The sequence below is a fragment of the Trichosurus vulpecula genome, chromosome 7, assembly GCF_011100635.1.
Source record: "Trichosurus vulpecula isolate mTriVul1 chromosome 7, mTriVul1.pri, whole genome shotgun sequence".
In the NCBI taxonomy this organism is placed as follows: domain Eukaryota; kingdom Metazoa; phylum Chordata; class Mammalia; order Diprotodontia; family Phalangeridae; genus Trichosurus; species Trichosurus vulpecula.
This window is the reverse complement of record NC_050579.1, coordinates 66,078,902-66,101,441: the sequence shown is the minus strand read 5'-3', so window position 1 is coordinate 66,101,441 and position 22,540 is coordinate 66,078,902. Positions and strand designations below refer to the sequence as shown.

Here is a 22,540-nt window from a genome sequence, read left to right as displayed (position 1 = left end):
AAGAAATATAACAACAAGAAAAACAGCAAGAAACACGGCATCCATACCAGTCCTTACCAGTTATATCGTAAAACTGTCATATAATGAAGTAGAGGAAAGGATCTGGACAGCTGAGCACAAACCCATAGCTATTACTGGAAAAATAAGCTCAAAGTCTAAATTTTACTCACAATGAATCAATTTCATCATATTTATGTAGAAAAGTCAATTTCATTTTAGTTATGGAGGCAGAATCACCTCTTAAGTTTATAGGTAACATGCGTATTTGTGTATCTACCCTGCTGCATGTACTCAGGACCTTTTTTTTTTTTTTTGGAAACAGTGCTACAATTTGGGAACCTAGCATGTCAAATGGAAGTCTCTCCTAGCTAGAGTTATTTACATTTCATGTGTTCTTCCACTTTAGTGTCATACATTGGAAGGATCATTGCTTTATCAGCCAGTATACCTGGGTTGTAGTTTTGCCTATTCCTCTTACAATGTTTTATTAATATGATTTGGGTAAACACAGACACAATGTTGCAAAAAGTGCCTAAATTGTCTGAGTCTAATTTTACTCATAGGTGAAACGAAGGTGTAGGACCATAGCATGTCAAAACTACTTTCAAATATGTTGTGCTTTTTTCTGGAATGCTATTATTTATATCAGTTTCCAATATACTGTATGTGCATGTTGATTACCTGTGATAAAAAATGTAGAATTAAATAAACTTGATCCACAAGGAAAATAAGGGAGGTAACTATTGTCTATATCCCTATGTTTAACACTAGATCCGTGTTACCTATAATAACAGAGTTCCGTGACAGGGGAATTCCATTAAAAGATCACACTGCATATACATACAATACTAAAGGAAATAACTTCAATTAGTTCAAAAATCAGTTAGTGTTATAATGAGTGATAAAACATTCAGGGGTTACTAGCTTAGGTATATGAGTATGGATTCTTGGTTCTAGTCCTTAATTATTCCCATCTACTTCACCCCAACTCACTAATGTCTGATTCTAAAACAACTCACACCTTTCTCTGTGATCTCTGGAATACCTGCTCCATATGTAACAAACTAGCTTCTATCTTTTTTTTTTTTTGCTTTCTTACTCCCTCCATATTCTTGCATTCATTGAAACCTGGCACCCTCTTGATGACACTTCATCGTTGCCCACACTTTCCAACACTAGTTGCTTTCTTGTTTTTCCTACTAACCATTGAGCTCCTTAAGAGCACTGATTGTTTTAACTGTTGTGGTGGTGGTTGTAGTTGTGGTTATTTGTTTTCAATGTTGTTGTTTTACATAATAGAACTTAATAAACGCTTTTTTGATTTTACTTGACTTAAATGAGTTTCACTGAAGATACACTAAAGGGGCATGAGAAGCCAGAGACCAGGGTACTATTTATATATCTATATCCCAGTGCACGTGGAGATAGAGAGTACTGTTTGAGAAGGTTCAGAACTTTAAACAGTTCTTGGTATCTGTCAGTAGTATTTATCCAGCTTAAAAATAAGTACATGGATTTCTTCTCACACTAAATGAGTAAATGTGTTGACAAAGGCTATTAGATATGTTTAGCATGACCTATTTTTAATAAGCCCATGTTGTTTGCCAGTTAAAATGCTGAAGGCAAGGTATTTGCTAAGGCAATCCTCAACAAACATTAAAATTCCAAAACATTAAAGCAATTATCATCAGTTCCACAAGGGATGAGGATATTTCAACAAAATGTTGACTCTAAAATAACTAATAATTCATTTTACTTTATTTGGTAGAGCTGAATTAGCAAAGCCAAAGAATGAGTCAAAAGAAGAACATTAAATGTAAAAGGAGCCACTGAAATCCAAGGCTTTCACTTTTAGATAATTAATCTATGATATACACACACATATGTCACAAAACTTTATTTTCCATTTTAAATATTTTCAAGGTTGTGTTTAAAAAGTTAGATATTTTGTGATTGCTTTATTCAGCTTCCAAAATCAGGCTTGTGTGGAGTCACTGAGCAGAAGAAAGCTGATCAACAATAACAATAACACAACTGGTATATAGTTAAAGTCTTAACAAACGTGGTGGTGTATGGTATTTTCAAGGTACCATGAAATTATATCGGTTGTTTCCCTTTACCTTCCCACAGTGTACCTTGGGAACTTTCAATTAATATTTGCTGCAATTACTAGTGAAGTTTGTTGGATATATGGAGCTTTAGGATTTGGGAGACCTAGAACTTAGATGCCCAGTGGCTGTGGAGGTTTTCAATTAGATGCACATCGAATAGGGCAATTGGTATGTAACATATTGCCTAAGAACTTCCTGCACACAGAAAAGATTAATCATAAGAATCATTCAATATGTATTATTACCTAACTAGTTGGATATCTCCATCTCATAAATGACAGAAAATAATAATTAATGCTAATAATGACAGATACTAAGTGTTTTAATATTTGCAAAATCTTTTACTCATGATTCGATCCTCAACTACCCTTTGAGGTAGGTACTATTATTATCCCAAATTTGCATAGAAAAAACTGATTTTGACAAGGGTTGTGACTTGCCCAGGGTCACACGGCTAGCGATTTGGCTGGATTTGAATATTTTCCACAGTCTAGATCCAGTACTCTATCTATTGTACTACCTAGCTGCTGAGGAGAGAGACAGAGGAGCTTCACACTAAAAATTATATATATCTATATATATATATATCTATATCTATATATCTATATACACACACACACGCACACACACACACACACACACACACACACATATATATACACACACACATACATACATATATCATTGGTCAATTATGAAGGTCCTTAAGAAGTTATGGCAATAACTGAGAGGCAGTTATTCAGTGCAGGGAAAGTATTGGAAACATGGATTTGTAAGCACCGTCAATATTGTATGATATTTTTGTTGATATTCCCAAAATTTATAGAACTTGGAACAGGCTACAACCCACTCTCTCAATGGACTATATGCCAAATGATAACTAAAACTATTGTGTTTGTCTTTCATTTTCAAGGAGCACCATGGCATCAGGGAAATGATGACATGACTTGCAATTGACTTTGATTTGGGTGAGGGAGAGCTGTGCAAGTTCAAAAGCCTTACTTTCTCCTCCAGAGCAATCTGGATTCAGGGGCCATCCCTTGACTCACTTCTTAAAGAGGCCTGTTCACTGAGTGGGTGTTACCTCACCCTAAGTGAGTACACAAAAAGGCCTTATCTTAAAAGGGCCAGGGTCTCCCACTGCATCCTGGGTCATCTACAGTCATCCTGATGAGTATCTGGTCACTGGACCCAGATGACTCTGGAGGAGAAAGTGAGGCTGGTGATCTTGCACAGCCTTTCATCACTCAAATCAAAGTCAACTGCAGGTCATGTCATCTTTTCCTTGATGCCATGGTCCTCTTTGAAAACTAAGGACAAACACAATCTGTGAGTAGACCTAGCTGCCTGAATGGGGACCCAGGTAGTTGGATAACTCAACTCGTCCTCTCCCGTTCCCTCTCATCTCTCAAAATGAAGGTAAATAAAACTATACCAAAAACTTAAATGGAAAACCCTTTGGGTTCCCTTGTTATCTCAAGAGCGCAGCTATAGTGGAAAGAAGGAAAATAAGACAGGGAGAAAGAGCTAATAGTATCCCTATTTCAATTAACAATTTTTTGCCTCATGGTAATCTGCAGAATTCCATTTCACACAAAGTAGCAGGGCAGAATAGATAGCCACTTACATGGTATACCTGAAAAGAAGAAGGAATGCTAAGTCTTACCAGCTTGTTGTTGATGTATAATATTTTAAAATTTAGAAATTTATTTCATCATGTTAAGCATTGGTCCCATGCAAACATAGGAATGAAACTAGGTGGAATAATGAAATGTCCATTTTTTTCAATATGAATCTGTTTACAAGACACGTTCCCAATGTCAACAAGTAGGTGAAATCAAATGATAAAGATAGATTAATATTTAGTTGTGGTGGGGGCAGCGGTTAGAGTGTTGTCCAGAGAATGATGGTACACACATTTCCCCAAATTTATCAGTTTCTCTTTTGGGAAGATGATAGAAGGCTTTATCTTCATTTTTTCCTGGAAACTTTTGAAGAAAAGAGATAAATCCCACACTAGATATTCTATTTAACTTCCAAAGCCTGACTTAAACTCCTCAATGAAATGCCTTCTCTGCAGTACTGTTTTCATTTTTTTAGATGAAGAAGTAAATTATTTCTGAAAAAGAAAGTTTATGATTCTGTATTTTATTTTTATCCTATTGTTTACACACAAGCCTTGAAATGGATTGAACATCTTTTGTCCAAGAACCAACTAGTCTAAATAGGATCATCACTAGAAGGTTGGTTAATAGATTATGGTTGTTTTTCAGCTATGACAATTCATGAAAACCATCTACTAAAGTGCAGATTAATTGCCAACTGCATCAATGGAAGAAATATCCACACTGATGAAATAACATATCCTTGAATTGGAAGTATTACAATCTTTCTATAATTGGTCCTATTAAAAGCCACTTAACCTGGGATTCCTTAGCTCTCCCTTTCCCAGTTTTACTGACATGTTTTCCATTCCACATGGCCTTTTCTTACTGCAAACATGACAACTGAGAGATAAATCCAGGAAACTTTTTTCTCCTCTAACTCAGCAAAGACATCAGTTACAGCTAGATATTTTTCTTTGTTGAAGTTTCCCAAATATAACAGTAGAATAACAGAAGAAAAAATGATTTATTTAATCTGCCATATATTTTACACCATAGCATAAAATGAGTAAATTAAGACTTCCCTGTTTTCCAAAGGCAGGAGAGATTATATCTCAGTCTTCTGGAATATGTCTTATATAAAGGTCACACTTAACTAAAGGTCACACTACCCTTTATGGTGTCTAGCACAAGACTAATATCATTGCATGTAGTCAATAAATAAAATTAAATACAGCTCTATTCCTTGCTATCTTGATTTTTGGGTTCTAGTACTACAAGGCCATTCTCGTGAAATGAACAATAAATATTCACACAGTCACCTATGAGCTTTCTTATTGACTACAAAGAGAAAGGCTACCAAGCACTGCATGTCACCCCTAACAGTTCTATCACTCTCCAAGCTCAGTACATTAGCTTCTTCATTACGTGCATACTTTATGCTTTGTTGACAGCCTACCACTGATAGAGACTGCGACTGATTGGAATTGATCCACCACTGAGCCTCTGCTTCTGTCATAGCTGATTATGCCCTCAGCACTGTGCTCTAAAGCCCATGGTATGTGTTTGGCAGGTTCTTGAGCTTACAATCCAGATTTACTACTTTGCTTCCACTGAGCCTATCTATGCATTTGCATATTTATAAGACACCATTAATATGCTTGATGATCCTCAGATATGGGGAGCATCAACACGGGAAAATGAATGTCAGAAATGAAAGGAGAAACAAGGGATTCGCTTTAGGGGAAAATAAATGATACTATTCCCCCTACCTCCCATTGGAAGGATTGAGCTCGCTTAACCATTTGGGTCTCAAATTCTACCAATTCTATCTTATCAAAACAGAATATTAATTCCAGACAGCAAGATATAGGGAAATGAAAAGTGGACATTAAGTCAGGAGATCTGGCTTGGAATTCTGGATTTAAGATTGTGTCATCATAAACAAGACACAATTTTATTTGTGTCATCAAAAACAAGTCACTTAATCTTTTTTCCTCATCTATAAAATAGTGATAACACTTGTGCTGTTTATTTCAAATGAGTGTGCTGAGGTGGGTCCTTACAAACCTGAAAGTGCTTTAGAAACACATTATGTGTGCTCACTTCCCTATGATTCTATTTACTCCCTATGGAGATATCTATCTATCTATCTATGTATCTATCTATCTATCTATCTATCTGTCTGTCTGTCTCTCCATCTATCTACATATATATTACATGTGTGTATACATGCAGAAACATATATAAACATGTACATAAATAACATATTTCTATGTGCTAGCATGTATGCAGTACATATGATATGTCAGTCACTATGCAAGGTCTGTTTTTTTAACAGAAATTATCTCATTTGATCCTCATAACAACTCTGGGAGGCAGGTGCTATTATCATCCTCATTTCACAGTTGAGAAAACTGAGGTGACTTGACTACGGTTGCACAGCAATTAAGTGTTTGGAGCAAGATTTGAACTCAGTTCTTTCTGATGCACACACATGAATAAATTACATATATACCTATGTCTACATGTATATTAATACATTATATATACTATTTATTATATAAATATATGTTTGCATAATATGTAATCATATAAAATATATGTGTATGCATGTATACTCAAATACTCATAAAGAAACACACTTTACGTTATAAGTTGCAGTGAAGGAGCCTACTTGTTACAGTGGAGTTCAATCATCTATGATTTCATTACATTAATGAAATCACATATCCAGGCCTTGGACTCTATTCTCCATAGTATATAGAACATGAGCGGGAATATAGTAGATGATCATAATACCTGTTGACTATTGATATTTTCTTTGCCAATTTGATTGGGTTATATAATTAACTCTGAAAAATACATTAGCATCAAATCTCTAGGTAGAAAGCCCTTTCTTGAAAAGTTTCTTATTATTTACCACTGTTAGGTGTCCAGATACTTTCAAATAAAGTTACTAATATTCAGCATCCTTAGTATATGCTAGCTTTGTTACTCTGCTGAGAATGATCTGATACAATGTGACTAAATAATGTTAGAAACAACCCACGTTTTCTGAGTTTGATTTGATGAGGTTCCTTCTGGACCAACAAAAAGGAGCTTAGGACCACATTACAAATTCACCTCCAGCTTTAGCATAAACATTTTAGAAACTGTATTACTCATTTTTTTAGGAAACCAAATAAGAATTCCTTCAATACTCAGACCAATTAGAGACAACAGAAATGAGATTTGCTTTAAAATTCATTTTAATTTGACAAGTTTTATTTAGCTTCTACTGTGTGCCAGGCAATGTACATGACCTTTGGGATAAGGATTAAATGTTAAATAGTCATGCCCTCAAGTAGCTTACATTCTACTAGGGGCAAATAACATACACAGAAATGAGTAAATATGAAATATGTACAAAATAATTTCGATGCTCTGGATAACAGGGCTTTGGTAACAGTGTATTTCAAAAATAAAGATAAGAAAGAAGACAGAGCTTCACTTATTAATGAATAAGACTATCAGTGCCATAATCAGGCCTCTTAACCATATGTACCAGCCAACATTACTGCATTTATGCATGAAGTGTGGCTCACAAATGAAGGAATGAGTGTGCTACAAAAAAAAAATCCAGGTATATTTTTTATTAACAATTGGAAATGATATGATTATAGTATTACAAATTAAATGGTACTATTGAATGAGTGGGAGCAAAATGTCTCTAAAACTTGACTTGGGATATCACTAAAGTATTTTAAAACCATCTGAGTCCTTTGAGCTCTGGAAAGGTCAAAGTGGATGAAAATCTTTCCCATGCCTTTAACATGCTTTGCAGAGGGATAAAGGAAAAATAAAAATAAATGAAAGGGAAGGAGGAAGAGAAAGAGAAAGAGAGAGAGAGAGAGAGAGAGAGAGAGAGAGAGAGAGAGAGAGAGAGAGAGAGAGAGAAAGAGAGAGAGAGAGAGAGAGATGAAGAAATGGAGGCAGGAGGAAGGGGAAAAGGAAAAAAAGAGCAGAGCTGAGGAAAGGAAAGTAGAAGGGGCAGGAAAAGGGAAGGAAAGTGGAAGGGAGGAAAAATAATAAGAAAACTCTAATCCCTTGAAGTAAATTATCAGTACACTTGAGAAGCTAAACAAAATTCAGTTTACTTTCAGAGAAGGTGGAATTCTTCTCTGTGATCAGTGGAAATAAATATTTTAAATAAAAAAAGAAATATATTTAGTAAAAATAAACTGTCAGTGCATATTCAGAAGGGTGGCTTTGATAAGTAAAGTTATTCTGGAAGCTAGGTATTCAGGTGGTGGACAAATTGGTTAGAGGAGACTGGTTGCCAATAATTTCAATATAATCACAAATAGATTAATGTATTATTACATTTAGGTAGTCAGTGTTTCATGGGAAAATTATTTTCTTTTAACTGAGCCAAATTCTTCTATATTCTGTCTCTCACAGATGTAACAGCAAAGTTATATATTTTGATAAGATTGTTTCTAGGAAGACAGATAAGCTTCTTTAAGCTTTTGATAGCTTGTACAAATGCCTGCCTTAGAGCTGTGGAGAAATGGCACAATTCAGGGTTTCTTGAATATATTTCAAAGAAAGAATCTTAAAACATAAGTAAAGCACCTTCCTAAGGGCTAAGAAACATTATACTGTTAGGAGAAGAAACATATAACATTGAGGCAATCACGCATATCTGAGTGATTCATTAATAGGATTAAGGAAATGTGAGAAAACCTCAAGTTGCATTAAATTTGGGAAAGGTTATGTTCAGGAAGAATGGGTTTAGACTCTGTGTTGTAGGATTTTTTTAGTATTTCATTTTTCAGTTAAGAATAGCCATGGGCAATATTGTCTAGTGAGTAGAATGATGGGTTGGAAATCAGTAATCATAAAGTCTAATCCAATATATATCATAGATATACTGTAATAATACAAAGTGACATATTTGTTTTCTATAGCATATTAATTACTGGAATAGTAACACTTTTTATTGATTTTACTATGATAAAGGATTGAAAAGGCAGTGTAAAATAATGGATAGTGAAGGAAATGAGCATGGTGTGATATTCTATGTGTTTTGCCTGTGTGAGTTATATGTGTCCATATGGGTTTATCTAGATGTGGCTCACAGAGAGGCAAGAATTTCTACAGTCTTTCTTCTCCAAAAGAAACCTTGATTCTTTCAAGGACGTAAAGCAGGAAGTTGCAACCAGAGGCTGGCCACTCTGCTCTTCTAGGAGTGAAAGGTTGCTGGGCTACCATTATATCTCCATTGTTAATATAGGGGAAGTAAATTTTTAGGTTCAAGCTGTGGTTCTGATCATTATCAATTAATGGCAGAGTACCCCAAGATCTCTGTCTCTGCCTCTCTCTCTCTCTCTCTCTCTCTCTCTCTCTCTCTCTCTCTCTCACTATATATATATATATATATGCATATATATATGTGTGTGTGTGTCTGTGTGTGTGTATGTATCTCTCTCTGTATATGCATGCATATACAGAGAGAGATACATACACACACACAGACACACACACACACACGCGCACACACACACACACACACACACACACACACATACACACACCAGTCTCTGCCTTCAAAAAGCTGACATTCTAGTAGCTTGGAAACATCACAGATAGGAGAATGATAGCGAGGGAGAGGCTTTTCATATATACATGCATATACACATGTATGTATTCAATATATATATATATATGTACTTATATAGACATATAAATACACATAGCTCTTTACATGTACATATATGCATATATATGTATATATAGACAGATATATTTATGTATCTAAAGCTTGACCCCTTTCCCAGAAAATCCCAGTTCTGTAGTGAATACATGTAGCAAATAGCAAACAAACCCATTTATCCAAATCATAAACAAAGTGGAAATCAGAGAAATCATACATAGGAAAATATGTTCCTGACAAAACGCAGACAAAATAATGTCTCCCATTGGGAGCCAGATAGCTCATCCAAGAGAGAAAGTCTCAGATCTCACCCAGGAGGAAATTTCTCCAAAGTTTCTAGTATAGTAAGCTGGCAATAATGATATGATTGAGGCTGTAGGTTCCTCTACATGTTGGCTTATTTCCAGAGTTTTTCTCACCCTTTAGAGACTAGAAGAGACTCTAGAACCACATATCTTCTCTTGCAAAGCTGGAAGCCAGAATATAATGCTCTTATCTCCAGCTCTTGTCAACTCTGCCTCTCACTGAGCAAGCAATCTCTAATAATGATAGTGTCACACAAATGATCCCTTAAGGCAAAGGTTAAATAGGATGCTAAACTTGTAATGATGCTACCTTGGCTCAAATTCCACTTCTGACACTTAACTAGTTATGTGACCACAAGAAAATCGCCTAACTTCTCTGAGTCTCAGTCTTTACATTATAGACAGTTTATCCTCTGCTTCTGGTAATTCCCTCCCTGGTCTCAGAAAAGCTTTATCTCACTCCCTACTTCTATGCCATTTTCTAACCAGCCTCATTGCTATTTAATTCTGGACTATGTCCTAGGAGTTTTAACCCTTTAATTTTTATAATTTCTTCCCTGGGTCCCCACTGTGACTGCCTTATATAACACATTATTTCAAGAAATCCCTTGCAATGCTTCAGTTCAAGCCTTACTCCCTAGCCAGGGTATGTGGGATTTTCACGGAGCACTACCACTTGTGGTTTAAGGGCTTGTCAAACCCACTTCAGGGTTGCTCATCCCCTTTTAGGTCCACTTTTCATCTAACTTTCACCTGTGGCTCCAAGAAGCCACAGCATGTGCAGCAGTGACACCCTGGTAAGACTATCTCGGCAGATGGGCTAAACCAGGTTGACCAATAGGCTTCAAACCTGTTGGTGAATTAGGGGGATGTCTACCCCAAGCATGTGAAGACTTCTCTCTGGCAGAATGGGTGAATTAGAATGATTCCAACAGCCATGAAGGCACCTGAAGCTGGTGTTGTATACCAGTTAGAGTCTGGTCAGACATGGAAGATGCCAAGGTCATCCACTGCATCCTGGGCCATTGCCTGCCATCTTGATTTTTGTCTTGCCACTGGTCTTGGAAAACTCTGGAAGAGAGAGTGAGGCTAATTAATTCATGCAACTCTGCCTCATTTAAATCCTGTTTACCCAGTGATGTCATTGGTCCTCTTTGAATAGGTGCACAGTAACTCCCTAGCCATTCATTTGCCATCTACTTTGCTACTACTCATGGACTATCATACGACACCTCTTACTTGCTCTCTAGTTCTGGGGGGAAAAAAGATGAAATCTACTCAGCTGTTTTTCTAGAACAGATTATATAAATCTACTTTTTATAGCTCCACTCAAAATGCTTATAACTTCCAGACCAAAGAGCCTCTCCCTATCCATCACTCATCTATCTGTACTGTTTCCACCTACTAGAATGTCGGCTCTTTGAATGCAGAGACTGTTTTGTTTTTGTGTTCGTATCCCTAGGGTTTAGCATAGCTCTTGGCACAAAGTAAGGATTCTTTAAAAACTTCATTCTTTCATAAATGTTTAAGACCCTCTATTTGCAAGCACCCTAGCACACCCAGGATGTCCTGCTATCACAGGTTCTTTCATATGCTTTTCTAAAGAAATAACAGCTTCGAAGGGATCAACAATCTTATTTTAATTAAAGATATGTAAATAAAGAAATTAAAGGTCATTCACACACATTCAGGGGAAAGGTCAGTACCCTGAACATGGAGAAAATACAAGCAGAGAGATATTAGCACAGAGATCTAATAGACAGGGTTCCAACTGTCTAAACAAAGTAGTAGATACATAATCACCAGACAGGGAGCACCAACATCTGGGTTCACAAAGTGGGGGGGGGGTCCTTAACAACAGCTACCCATCTGGCCAAATCACAAAAAACTTAAGCAAACATTCTTCCCATGAGTGAGCCCCAAAGCAAAATCTCACTTCAGAATATATATACACTTTCGGGTAATAGGCTTAGAGCCAGAAGGCAACACATCACTCAATGACTTAGTGCCTAGTTAGCTTCATGCCAAAAGGTGTGAAAGCCTTCCTGCAAGCAAGCCTCCCCTAGTCAAGATTTGCCCCTAGGCAAGTTCCTCCCACAATGAGCTCTATGTGACTCAGGATGTATTACAGCTGTGAACTGGGCTGGAGCTCAAAGCAGCAAGACATCTGTGATTGAAATACCTGTGTACCTTCAGATGTGAGAACATGGCCCCTGTTCCAAGGTAAAAAGGCAACATGTGGTAACATAGGCCTATTAATGGATGGGGAAGATCTTACATTCCATTAACATTATAGAACCTAAAGCCTATATTATAGATCTATATGGATATATACATCTATATATACATTTTTATCTCTATATACATATATCTATATTAATCTACATATGCATATATCTATATACATATAACTTTCTCATATTCTACTACAGTGCTTTGCTTTACTTAAAAACACATAAATCAATGTAACAAAGATGCTGTTATTTATATCTTACTACATGGAGCATCCATCATTTTGGAGTACGTGAACTCCCTTTGTTGATGAAGATCACAACTCATCTCGAATTTACCAAATAATATCAGAGAGTCATTTCAGGCACAAAAAGGTTAAAGGATTTACCTATGCTCACATAGCTAATTAAATGTAGGAGATAAGGTTCATTTTTATTTAATAATAATAGCTGGTAGCAATAGAAGCCTTTAAAGTTTTCAAAATGTTTTAATAGATCATCTCAGTTGAGTTGTATAACAAACTTATGAGGTTAATACTGTAGTACAGGTGACTGACTTATTCCAGGGGATTTATCTGTGGTCACATGGATAGTAAAATTTCATTGGCATGATTTAAACCTTGGCATTCTTGATTATACATCTAGGACTTACAATCTTCTCCTCATCTTGTTCTCCCTTTCCTTTTTCTCTTCTCCTCACTGTCCACCCTCCCCTCTCAACAAGACACATATATACATTATGTGACATAAAATATATAACCCTTCATTCACAATATTTTAAACTTTTGTATTAGGTAAGGGAAGTTCTATTATCCTTCACCCAATATGAACCAGAATTCAGATCTAACCGGTTCCTTCCACATTGAGTATGTCCTCCACAATCCTGCATCTCTTCCTAAGGACATGATGTTATTATTAGCAGATTACTGATACTGCTTATTTCTGCAGAGCTCCTCCTCCTCTGGACATCAGGTTCAATTCCTTTTATCCTGGTGGAAAGAAGGTTGAGGGATCATCTCTCATCTGCTTTATACTCAGTGTTCCCAAATATAACCAAAAGCTGCATATTCTTCAAAGACATCGAGATGCAAATGAAGAATGTATTTTTACAGGTATTCCCAATGATATGCACTCATGAAAGAAGTTTTGCTGTGTAATATTAAGGCATTGTTCCTGTCTGAATCTGGGAAGCAGAGCCTCCAGAACTGGGATCATTTTTGTAACTAGTCATAAATCTGTTGCAGAAAATCAGAAGGCAAAAGGAATTCCCCTTAATTATTAAATAAAAATGGGAGAATTTAGACCATTACATGATATCAACTTCTGAACAGTTGGAAAGGTTCCTGTCATTTTTATAGCTTGCTTTTTATACCCTTTGCATTTTAATAGATGATATAGGTAAATGGGTGTATTTATGTTCATGTATATATGCATATCTATACACATGCAAGATAAAGTAATCTGGATTAGGAGACTTTTTGATAAGAAAACAAAAACAGCAAGAACAATGTCTGGGGGTTTTAGTTGCTTACAAGTTTAATATGAGCTAACAGTGCATTATGGTATCTCAAAATGTGCATATAATTTTCGGCCACATTAAGAGAAATAAATTGCATATATTATGGTAAAGCTATATCCCATTACACTCTTCACAAATTAGACCCAATCTAGAGTCAGTAGTTTTCTGGATTCAACATTTGAACATTGACATTGGACAAAATCTCTAAAGAAGGTAGCCAGAACGGTGAGGAGTCCAGAAGATACGTCACAGAAGGAATATATTATATTTTATGTGGAGAGGACTAGACCAAGAGAGGAGGAGGCCAAGGGAAGCAATAATAGTTCTTTCAACAATTTGATAGTTGATTTAACAATAAATTTAACAATTTATCAAAAGAAAGAAATACTTAATCTGTTCTGTCCTTTTAGAAAGGGTAGATCTAAAACCAGAGTGAAACTCTGTTAGATATTGAACAATGAAATGGATTTCCTTAAGGTTTTCAAGAAAAGTTTATGATCATTTGTTGAGGAAATTTTAGAATGGATTCTCATATTCCAATTCATGTGCTATGATATCTCTCATGTGTGAAAAAGATGCATTTTAAAAAATGTTCATCATGATGAAAGCATTAATACAGTAACTTTCTTTTCTAAATATGATGTAATAGTGATAATTTGAATGATTTTCTAGTACCGAGTTGTTTTATGATACTACAACTGCAATATAATCTTTTTTATTATTATTATTTTGCAGGGAGGGGAAGGCAGGGTAATTGGGGTATAGTGACTTGCCCAAGGTCACACAGCTAGTAAGTGTGTCAAGTATCTGAGGCCGGATTTGAACTCAGTTCATCCTGACCCCAGGGCCAGTGCTCTATTCACTGCACCACCTAGTGCAATATAATCTTAATATTATTAGTATTATTATTATACTTCTAGGTAGCATACATTTATGGAAAATCTGATTAGAATTTAGGGAGTAGTTTGTTGTCAGGGATTATAGTGAAATTTACTGGTAGATTCCCAGATCAAAACTACATCAAATTCTAAATTATAATGTAGCTCACAGTGCCTCTAGTACCTGAACAAGATTTCCTTCCACATATCAGACAAGTAATTATTTAACCTCAGAACAAAGTAGTAATTTAACTACTTACCAAAGTATAGCTAGCTAACTTACCAATAACTATTACCAAGGATGATAAATTTATAGAAAAAAATTATGTTTGATAGAAGGGAGAACTGCTTAATAATTGTGTTCAAGGTTGTAGAAGTTGTAGAAGTTTTCAAATCTGGATAACTACTTTTAGGATTTGTTGCAGAGGAGAGCATTTTTCTGGCATTGGTTGAATTAAATGGCCACTCAGTTCCATTTTAACTCTGAAATCCTGTTATTATGTGAAATAGTTTGGAGCAGGGCTGTCCAACTTAGGTTTTCTTAGGGCCACATTAAAATAAAATAATTATTTGAGGGCTGCACCCAGAATAAAAAATACAGTATGCTAATAGAAAGTGGGGGAATGTGCATCATCAATATGACAGGCAAAGGCACGAAGCACGAAAGCAAACACAAAACAACAAAACAACGCAACAGTACAAAGGTAGGTTCATGCTGACTAGTCTACATTGTAGAGATAGAACATATCCTACAGATGGTTTGAAAATTCCGGGGGCAGAGCCAAGATGGCCATGTGAAAACAGCATCTTACAGGAGCTTTCACACAAATTCTTTCAGATACCTCTAAAAAAGTGAATCTGAGAACATTTGAGAGAGTTATAAGCCACCAGTAGACTGAGTGTGGCAAATTTCCAAGGCAAGAGAATTCTCAGGGTCAACAGGGTGGATCTGTAGGCTGGGAGAGCACCCAGCTGGCGGAGCTGGACTAGACCACACCAAAGCTGAAGCAGCTGTGGTAAACAGCCAGCTATCCAGGCTGGGAGAATGCTGGGCATGCAAAACTGGTGGTGATCCCCAGGCCTCCCAGCACAGCACCTGAGGCCATGAGAACGACTACTCCAGAGGCTTACAACCAACAGTTGAAAGGTTTGAAACTAGCCTTCTTGAACTTCTGGGATCCATAATGGACAGCTAAAAGGACTCTCATCCCTCCCTCCCTCCTTCCCTAACACAGGTAATACATACTCCTTCGAGAGAAACTTTGAAACAGAAGAGCCAGAAGTGGGCTTCAGTAGCTTTTTAACTTGAGAAGTTTGGGAGAGAGTCCTTATCGTGGTGGTGGAATGAGACTAGTGTGGAAGAGAGGCATACAGCCAGCCCCCACCTCAGCAGAACAGTGGGAGTTCCCACGACTCAGGAGGGCAGAGCCAGCAAATGTTACCACCAGGACTCCAGACATGCATTTGCACAGCTAGGGGAAGTGGCAGACATCCAACATCAGCACAAAAAAAAGGTTGTATCACAGCACTACAGGAAGAGGAGACTTCCAACAGCCAAAAAACCCCTCCCCCATACCTCATAAAACCAGAAGCCATAACACACAAAGCCAATAACTACACCCACAATTCCCAGAACAAAAAAGGGACAGAACCCCCTGAACCCCAGAAGCAGAAATCCACTTTAAAGCCAGGAAAAGTTAACCAAACATGAAGAAGAACTCCAGGAAACTGAGGACCATTGATTCTTTTTATGGAGACAAGGAAGATTAAAATACCAATTCAGAAGAGGACAGTATGAACACTATACCCACATCTGAAACCTCAAAAGGGAATGTGAACTGGTTTCAAGTCCAAAAAGCATTCCTGGAAGAGCTCAAGGAGGATTTTAAAAATCAAATTAGAGAGGTGAAAGAAAAACTAGAAAAAATTCACTGATGCAAACAAAACTTTAAAGAGTAAAATTGGTGAACTGGCTAAGGAGATTTAGAATCTAGTTAGAGAAAATGATGCCCTGAAAAGTAAAATAAACCAAATGGAAAAGGAGGCCCAGAAGCAAAATGAAGACAACAATTCATTAAAAATTAGAATTGAGCAAGTAGAAGCTAATGACTCTGTGAGGCATCAAGTAGTCAAACAAAGTGTAAATAAAGAAAAAAATAGAAGAAAACATGAAATATTTAATTGGAAAAACAATTGACATGAAAAAGAGATCGAGAAGAGACAATCTAAGAATTATTGGTCTACCAGAAAGCCATGATGAAAAAAAAGAGCCTGAACAGTATCTTCCAAGAAATTATTAAGGACAATAGCCCTGAGGTCCTAGAACCAGAGGGCAAAATAGCCATTGAAAGAATCCATCTATCACCCCCTGAAAGAGATCCAAAATTGAAAATTCCAAGAAATATTGTAACCAAATTCCAGAATTATCAGGTCAAGGAGAAAATACGACAGGCAGCCAGAAAGAAACAATTCAAATATCATGGAACTACAGTAAGGATCACACAGGATCTTTCAGCTTCTACATTTAAAGACAGGAGAAATTGGAATATGATATTCTAAAAGGCAAAGGAGCTTGGACTACAACCAAGGATCAACTACCCAGCTAAATTGAGAATAATTTTTCAGGCAAGGAGATGGACATTCAATGAAATAAGAGAATTCCAGATCTTCCTAATGAAAAGGCCAGAGCTCAATGGAAAATTTGATCTTCAAAAAAAAAAAAAACCTCAAGAGAGACATAAAAAGGTAAATGGGGGAGGGGATGGGGGACCTTGTTAATCAATAAGGGCAAACTTTTTATATCCATATATAGGATTATATTGTTTTATATATGTGTTTCATATATATATATATATATATGCACACATATGTGTGTGTGTGTTAATCTTAAGAATAGTACAGTTATTATGACAATTGAAAGGGATATACATAGACTTGTGGATGTCAGTATAAAATAACCAATATGATAAAAAACATAATTAAGGGATGTAAAGGGATAGATCTGGGAGAAGAGGTAAGGAGGTATTAGAAAAGCGTAAATTATATCACATGTAGAGGCACAAAAACATAGTAGAGGGAAAGAGGGGAGGGAGAAGAGCTATATTTGAGCTTTACTTTCATAGGATTTGGTTCAAGAAGGGAATAACATACACTGAAAAGTATAGAAATCAAACTTGTCCTACAGGCAGTAGGAGGGGTAAGGAGAAAAGAGGGACGGGGTCAGAAGGGAGAGAAGAAGTAGCAAGGGGAAAAGGGTAAGATAAGGGAGGGAAATCAAGAGGGAGGGTAAATTGAGGAAGGCAGCGGTCAAAAACAAAACTATTGTGAGGCGTGGAAGGGAAAGGGGAGAAATAAAAGCATTAACCTGGGGGGGCGTGCACAATAAGTTGGAGAAAAAGACACAGATAGTCATCATAACTGTGAATGTGAATACGATGAACTCTCCCATAAATCTGAGGTGGATAGCTGAGTGGATTAAAAACCATAATCCTACAATATGTTGTTCACAATAAACACATTTGAAACAGGGGGATACACACAGGGCAAAGGTAAACGGCTGGAGTAGAATATATTGTGCTTCAACTAAAGTAAAAAAGAAAAAAGCAGATGTTGCAATCCTAATCTCAGACAAAGCAAAAGCAAAAATAGATCTAATTTAAAAAGATAAGGAAGGACACTATATCTTGCTAAAAGACACCATAGACAATGAAGCAATATAATTACTTACCATATATACACCAAGTGGTATAGCATGCAAATTCTTAGAGGAGAATTTAAGGGAATTACAGGGAGAAATAAACTGCAAAACAATGCTTGTGGGGGACCTCAACCTCCCCTTCTCTGAACTTGATAAATCTAACCTCAAATAAGAAAGAAGTTAAGGAGGTGAATAGAATTTTAGAAAAGGCAGATATGATAGACCTCTGGAAAAAACTAAATGGGGATAAAGAGGAATATACTTTTTTCTCAGTGGTACAGGGCACATACTCAAAAATTGACCATGTACTAGGACATAAAAATCTCACAATCCAGTGCAGAAAGGCAGAAATAGTCAATGCATCCTTTTCAGATCATAATGCAATAAAAATTATTTGTAATAAAATACCATGAAAATATATACTAAAAATTAATTGGAGACTAAATAAGCTAATCCTAAAGAATGAATGTGCCAAAGAACAAATCATAGAAACAATTAATAACTTCATTCAAGAGAATGACAATAACGAGACAACATACCAAAACTTATGGGATGCAGCAAAAGCTGTTCTTAGGGGAAGTTTTATGTCTCTAAATTCTTACATGAACAAAATAGATAAAAAGGAGATCGATGAATTGGGCATACAACTGAAAAAAACTAGGAAAAGAACAAATTGAAAATCCCCATTTAAATACCAAATTAGAAATACTGAAAACCAAAGGAGAGATTAATTAAAATTGAAATAAAAAACTATCAAACTAATAAATAAAACTGAGAGCTGGTTTTATGAAAAAAGAAAACCAATAAAATTGATAAAGCCTTTGGTCAATTTGATTTAAAAAAAAAAAGAGAAAGAAGAAAACCGAATTACCAGTATCAAAAATGAAAAGGGTGAATTCACCTCCAATGGAGAGGAAATTAAAACAATAATTGGGAATTATTTTGCCCAAATGTGTGCCCATAAATTTGAAAACCTTAGAGAAATGGATGTATATTTACAAAAATTTAAATTGCCTAGGTTAACAGAAGAGGAAGTAAAATACCTAAATAACCTCATCTCAGAAAAAGAAATTCAGCAAGTGTTTCAACAATCTGGCTAACAGCTGCTGTGGGGGTGAAAAACTAACAACCAGCTCACAGAATGCTGTAAGCCCAGGTTCTTTTGATCTGCTTTACCAAGGAAAGCAATGTTAAGGGGTTGATAATCTTACTTTAATCCAGCATACAAATCCAATTCACTTAGTTCAGGGGAAAAAGCCACCACCCTGAACTTCAGAGCAAATACAAACAAATTACAAACATCGACAGACAGACCAAATACAATTTGTAGTTATCAAAGTTTGACAAAATCCCAACATCCGGTTTACAAGCTGGAGGGCTCTTAGCTACAACTTCCGAGAGTCTCCACATCAGTGTGCCACCAAGAGTGAGAGCCTTAAGCAAATAGCCCTGTTCTCCCTTTTTATACAGTTTCAGATGTCATCAAATGTCATCTGAGCGACTAGAACTTAGGCTCCTATGATTGGCTTTGCTGTTAGCACCTCCCTTCATTGGCCCCACCTGGGGCCCCACTTAGTTACCAATTCACACCCACATAGGCTTAGCACCTAATAGTTAGGGGTTTGGGCCTGGGGTTTAGCACCTAGTAATACTCAGTCAAAGACACTGAATTAATCAAAGGATACAAAGGCCAAACTCTTCAAGGATCCCCAACAGAGCAAGCCATCATTGAACTCCCTAGGAAAAAATCTCCAGGGCCAGATGGTTTTACATGTGAATTCTATCAAACATTTAAAGCACAATTAATTCCCATACTTTATAGACAATTTGAAAAAATAGGTGAAGTCCTATCAAATTCTTTTTATGACATAAATACGGTACTTATACCCAAACCAGGAAGAGGCAAAATAGAGAAAGAAAACTATAGACTAATTTCCGTAGTGAATATTGGTGCAAAAATTTTAAAGAAAATATTAGCAAAAAGATTGCAGCAACTTATCATGAGAATAGCTTTTCCATTTGAGTTGTAGCAAGCGGCTGTGCAAACAGGGACAAGTTCCCCAGTTTTCGGCCCTCTCTCACAGGCTTTCTTCCTCCTGCTCCAACACCTTCCCACTCTGTAACCATGACAGAACAGGCCATCTCCTTTGCCAAGGACTTCCTGGCTGGTGGCATCGCTGCTGCCATCTCCAAGACTGCCGTGGCCCCCATTTAGAGAGTTAAGCTACAATTGCAGGTGCAGCACGAAAGTAAACAAATTGCTGCAGATAAGCAGTACAAAGGCATAGTGGATTGTATAGTCCAAATTCCAAAGGAACAAGGAGTGCTTTCTTTCTGGCAGGAATTTAGCAAATGTCATCAGATATTTCCCCACTCAGGACCTTAACTTTGCCTTTAAGGATAAGAATAAGCAGATGTTTTTGGGAGGAGTGGACAAGCACACACAGTTTTGGAGGCATTTTGCTGTCAATCTTGCCTCTGCTGGTGCAGCTGGAGCCACTTCTCTCTGCTTTGTCTACCCCTTGGATTTTTCGGAACCTGCTTGGCAGATGATGTTGGGAAATCTGGCACTGAGAGAGAATTCAAAGGCCTGGGAGACTGCCTTGTGAAAATTACCAAGTATGATGGAATTTGTGGCTTGTATCAAGGTTTCAATGTCTCAGTGCAGGGTATCATTATCTATAGAGCAGCTTACTTTGGAATCTGTCATACAGCAAAAGGCATACTCCCAGATCCTAAGAACAGTCATATTGTGATAAGCTGGATGATTGCACAATCAGTGACTGCTGTAGCTGGTGTGGTCTCCTATACTTTTGATACAGTAAGGCAAAGAATAATGATGCAATCTGGGTGCACAGGAGTTGATATCATGTACACTGGGACAATTGACTGCTGGAAGAAGATTGCTAAAAATGAGGATGGCAAAGCTTTCTTGAAGGGTGCCTGTTCCAATGTTCTTAGAGGCATGGGTGGAGCTTTCATGCTTGTCCCGTATGATGAATTGAAGAAAGTCATCTAAGTACATCCTAACTAAAAAAGGAAGCAGTGAATATAGATCATGTAGAATACTTAACCACACTTAGCATTTTGGACCATTGACCTTCAAGAAATTCCTGTTGTCTTTTTTTCCAGGCCAGATCATGTTTGTAGGGGAACCAGGAAAAACTCTTAGAAAAAGGGACTCATTTATTGTGATCCATTATTCGCACAGCGGAACTGATGATGGTTCCGTATATTGATTCTATTGGTTTTTGGGAAAATAACAGTTACTGTGGGTCCAAGGAGGCAGATCAACTTAGACCATCTAGTTTAAATGCTTTTTTGTAAGACCACAAATTTGTGTTTAAGTATTTATTAAAAAAATTTTTAAAAAAAATCACGTCTCCCATTTGTTCTTAAGTACTATATATACTATTTTGCACAGCTGTGTTGGGCATTCTGCCGTAAAACAATAAATACACAGAAGACTCTAAAAAAAACTTATTGTGAGAATAATACACTATGACCAGGAAGGATTTATTCCAGGAATGCAAGGCTGGTTCAATATTGGGAAAACTATCAGCATAATTGATCATATCAGCAATAAAACTAGCAGAAACCATATGATTATCTCAATAGATGCAGAAAAAAAGCTTTTGACAAAATACAACATCCATTCCTATTAAAAACACTAGAAAGCATAGGAATAAATGGAGTCTTCCTTAAAATTATAGGCAGCATCTACCTAAAATCATCAGCAAGCATTACATGTAATGGGGATAAGCTAGATCCATTCTCAATAAGATCAAGGGTGAAAAAAGGATGTCCATTATCACCCCTATGATTCAATTTGGTACTAGAAATGTTAGCTCTAGCAATAAGAACAGAAAAAGAAATTGAAGGAATTAGAATAGGCAAAGAAGAAACCAAGTTATCACTCTTTGCAGATGATATGATGATTTACTTAGAGAATCCTAGAGAATTAAGTAAAAAACTACTTGAAATAATAAAAAAACTTTAGCAAAGTTGCAGGATACATAATAAACCTACATAAATCCTCAGCATTCTTATACATTACTAACAAAGCTCAACAGCAAGAAATAGAAAGAGAAATTCCATTAAAATTACTGTAGACACTATAAAATATTTGGGAGTCTACCTGCCAAGACAAACCCAGGGCCTATATGAACATAATTATGAAACACTTTTCACACAAATAAAGTCAGATCTAAACAAATGGAAAAAAAACAGTTGCTTGTGGTTAGGCCGAGCGAATATAATAAAAATGACAATTTTACCCAAATTAATTTCCTTATTCAATGCCATACCAATTGCACTACCAAAAATTATTTTACAGAGCTGGATAAAATAATAACAAAATTCATCTGGAAGAACAAAAGATCCAGAATATCAAGGGAATTAATGAAAAGGAATGCTAGGGAAGGGGGCCTAGACATACCAGATATTAAACTATACTATGAAGCAGCAGTCATCAAACCCATTTGTTTCTGACTAAGA

General features: G+C 36.5%; 1 pseudogene; it reads left to right on the top strand.

The window, feature by feature from the left end:
* The first annotated feature begins 20,168 nt into the window (after window positions 1-20,168).
* Window positions 20,169-21,062, top strand: LOC118858227 (annotated as a pseudogene).
* The last annotated feature ends 1,478 nt before the right edge of the window (window positions 21,063-22,540 follow it).